Source organism: Ochotona princeps, chromosome 8, assembly GCF_030435755.1.
Source record: "Ochotona princeps isolate mOchPri1 chromosome 8, mOchPri1.hap1, whole genome shotgun sequence".
In the NCBI taxonomy this organism is placed as follows: Eukaryota; Metazoa; Chordata; class Mammalia; order Lagomorpha; family Ochotonidae; genus Ochotona; species Ochotona princeps.
This window is the reverse complement of record NC_080839.1, coordinates 74,215,434-74,219,664: the sequence shown is the minus strand read 5'-3', so window position 1 is coordinate 74,219,664 and position 4,231 is coordinate 74,215,434. Positions and strand designations below refer to the sequence as shown.

Below are 4,231 nucleotides of genomic sequence, written 5' to 3'. Positions count from 1 at the left end.
TTTTCATATAGGTCCAGAAACTGCTTCTTTAGGAATAGGTTGTAATGTCAGCCTGCCATCCTTAGTGTGTGAATGGTGTTGAAAACACTGTTTCATCCTCTTCCTTCAGTTCTTGTATTAATGAGATAGGCAGACTTTTACTGTCGATGGGTTATGGTAAGGATCAACAGGATCATATATCGGAAAATAATCTGCCTGTAAAGTGGTTGGCTAGGACCGATCTCAGTAACCTAGTAGCTGGGGTCCTTGCTTTTCACACGCTGGGATCCCATATGGTGCCTGTTCTAGTCCTGGCAGTCCCGCTTCCCATCTAGCTCCCTGCTTGTGGCCTGGGAAAGCAGTCCAGGACAGCCCAAGACCTTGGGACCCTGCACCCATGTGGGAAACCTGGAGGAGGCACCTGGCTCCTGACTCGGATCAGCTTAGCTCTGGCCATTGCGACCGCTTGGGGAGCGAATCATTGGACAGAAGATCTCCCTTTCTGTCTCTCCTCCTCTCTGTTTGCCTGACTTTGCAATAAAAATAAACAAGTGTTTTTTTTAAAGTGGTTGGCTAAAGAAGTATCTGTGTGTCAACTTTGCATGTTGCCTAACATTATAAGAACATATTGATTATAAAAATCATATCAATTCCTATATCAATTATAGATCATCTTTTTTTTTCTGACCACTATCTACTACTTTCAGTAGCTCGTAACACAGCTTTTATAAGTTTTATGAAGGGTAACAAAAGCTTCACGTCACTTCACAACATGTCACCAATTCTTGGATCTAATAGGCTTATTTTCTTTTTCCTTTTGTTCATAACATTCTGAACCCAACAAAACACCAAATCCCAACCTCTCTTCTAATATTCATACAACCTGCACATGACCGTCGGCTCCTTTGATTTAAAGAAACACCCAACAGAACACATGATCAGAACATCATTTACTTAGAAGTTGGATGAATGTCTGTGGATGTGACTCAATTTGACTCACTGGGGAACTGACATAGTGAATTGATCAGCAATGAAGCCTCTACCTCTGAACACTGGATCACACATAGTAATTTCTTTACTAGCAATGAAGAAGGAAAATCATCACAATTCAAGTTTAGCATGTGCTAACATGATTTTCTTTATTATTCACTAATGGCCTGGGAAGGGACATATAAAATCTTCATCTCCATTGCAGAAACAAAGAATAGTTTGGGGTTTGTGATAATTCAAGGTAAGTTAAGGACTCATCTCCACCATTCATTACACTTCGAGTTTCATTAGCTATCTGTAGGTGATCAGAAGTTAATTTCTAGAGAAGGAAGAATAAAAAGAATACCAACCCAGAGTTAATTATTACAGAGGGTCAGTCTAGAAGATGCATAAGGGTAAAATAAATGCCTTATTCACTCAGATCAAAGATGTACGCAGGGGCTGGCACACTGGCTCAAATGGCTAATCCTCTATACCTCCAACTACAGAATCCAATATTTGTGTCAATTCATGTGCCAGATGCTCTACTTCCCATCCAGCTCCCTGCCTGTGGCCTGGGAAAGTAGCAGAGAATGCCAAAATCGTTTGGACCCTGCACCCATGTGGGAAAACCAGAAGAAACTCCTGCCTTGGCTTTGGAGGCACTGAGCTCCAGCCATGGCGGCCATTTGGGTAATAAAACAGAGAATGGAAGATCTTTCTCTCTGTTTCTTCTTCTCTCTGTAAATCTGCCTTTCCGATAAAATAAAGAAATAAAATTTTTCTTTGAAAAAGCATATACAAACCGGATTTTTGGCTCGGTCAATTACAGGGGTATGGTCTCTGAACCTTAGTGTAACTGGACCCAGTATTGAGTCAAGGAAACCATTGGATTTTAAAGAAAATAGCTAGAGTGAATCACGTATACCTTGGATGAGAGGATTGTCAAACATCTGAAACAAAATCTGAAGAATTCATTAAGAAAATACCTTTAGAAAAAAATAGTATTGAAATACTAAAACACCCCTTCACATAGATTTGTCATAATCTCTTCAGTAATGTACATTTGTCTGTCTTCAATATTTTAATGTTATAAAGCTGCAATAAACCTATTTTGAATTCTTTTCTGTGATTCTGTCTGAGAGTTAGCTGAAAAATAGAATTTGCTGGTCAGCAGTTCTATACATTTATTATTTGATTGGCACTGACAAGCTGCTGTCTAAAAACGCTGTACCGATTTACACTTAAATCTATGGGACCTCCATATTCCAGCTCAGAAACACTAGATAGAACACTGGTTTTAGCTTTTGAAAATATGGTAGAATAAAAACTACTCCAAAAATATTTTTAACCTAGCATATAGCTTGAGCATACATTTTGTATGTACAATTAACTTCTGAAAGTTTATATACAGAACATTTGATTCCTTCAGTTTTAAATTCATCTTTTAAATCAGAGTATAATATTGCAAATGATGGCAAAATACCAGAGGTTTCCATTTTCAATACTAAAGACTATCATGTATAAACATTTGGCCAAAAGCTTTTTCAAGGTATTTATTCTACGTATTTCACAGCACATATGCATGTAAGTGGTTTATAGTCCACACTTTCATCCATTTAAATGAAGAGAGGGACATGGAGAAACAGAGAGGCAGGTGCACAGAGATCATTGGTTTACACCTAGTGTGTACACATCAGAGGTTGGCCAGGCCAAAGGCAGGATTCCAGAAATTAATCCAGCTCAGTCCTATGGGTAGAAAGGACCCAAGAAGTTGGGCCATTTTCTACTGTATTCCAAAGTGTGCAGTACTAGAAAGCTAGACTCAGAAAGAGAGCCAGGGTCTTGAACCCCACAGCCCAACAGAGGTGTAAGAATACCAAAAATATCTTTAGATGCTGCATTGACTGCATGCCCTATGAAAAACCTTTACCTTGTGCTCGATAATACAGGCTAAAATATTTCATCCAATTTGGTGTTAAAGAAGATATGCATTTTTGAACTTCTCTTTTTTTCCAAGTAATTTCTCCATAAAGACTCAGTGTAGGTATGTACATATTTCATAGAATAATGCAAAGAGGGGTCTAGCACAGTAGTCTAGTGGCTAAGATGATTGCCTTACATGTGCTGGGATCCCATATGGGCACTGGCTTATATCCCCACTGCTCCACTTCCCTGCCTCCTCCCTGCCTGTGTCCTGGGAAATCACTGGAGGATGGCCCAAAGCCTTGGACTCCTGCACCCACTTGGGAGACCTGGAAGAAGCTCCTGGCTGCAGATTGACTCAGCTCCATACGTTGTAATCACTTAATCACTCGGGACGTGAACAAGTGGATGGAGGATCTTTTTCTGTGTCTCTCCTCTCTGTAAATATGACTTTCCAATATACATAAGTAAATCTTTAAAAAAGAATGCATAGCATCATCTCTTCTTCGTAAAATGATATGAATTACGTAGCTGAAAATGGATCTCACCCCCAGAAAAATGTACATAATTATAATTTCATTGAATTTTTAAATTTCCTTTGAATTACATGTTAGGTTCTTTTTTCTCCTCCTTTTCTATGTTACTACAACAAAGACTCCTATTTTCCAGGATATTTGTTTATGTTTATTATTATTATCATTGGGTTTTTTTTCTATTAGAAGGAAAATTTGAAAAAGCATTTTTCAATATGACTCAACATAAGAGAATTTCATGCAGACGCTCATTAGAGGCCTCTGTGTTTCTGATATTGCAGCATTCATGGGTAATCCACATTGTACTGTTGATGGAACCAGTTCCTTTCAGAGAAATTTAATAAATAGCCAAGGAGTCCAAAAACAACTATTAGTAATGCTAGAAATTATAGTCTGCAAATGTACGCTGTTTTCTTCAGAATTACAAGTTCTAGAATTTGCGTGTCATCCTTGCGCAGGGGGCATGCTAATCTTCTCTGTATCGTTCCAATGTTAGTATAAGTGCTGCCGAAGCGAGCACAGAATTACAAGTTCTAAGGAAGGTGTGTGCGACAGACAACTGCTTAAAGAACAACCTTCAATCTCCATCCTCTTTTTCATGACTTTTAATGATTGGTCCAAAAAAAATAATCTCATGGCTTCTCTCCCTGAGATTCTTGTTTGTCCTAATAGAGATATAATAGTAATATGTCATTCTTCTATGCGCTATGCACTTTCTGTAAGCTTAATTTTTTAAGGTTTACCTGGAGCAATCTGTCAATGTTTCTTTTCCATTTTCTTCCATTAACTTTAAAAATAAGATTCAGCTACCTGAAAAGCAGAGT

General features: G+C 38.3%; 1 non-coding gene across 1 annotated transcript; it reads right to left on the bottom strand.

Annotated features, from left to right (window-relative positions):
- Nucleotides 1–3,824: 3,824 nt before the first annotated feature.
- Nucleotides 3,825–3,927, bottom strand: LOC118760714 (U6 spliceosomal RNA). Its single transcript, XR_004996944.2, has one exon. It is a non-coding gene; the product is annotated as a U6 spliceosomal RNA (small nuclear RNA).
- Nucleotides 3,928–4,231: the final 304 nt, after the last annotated feature.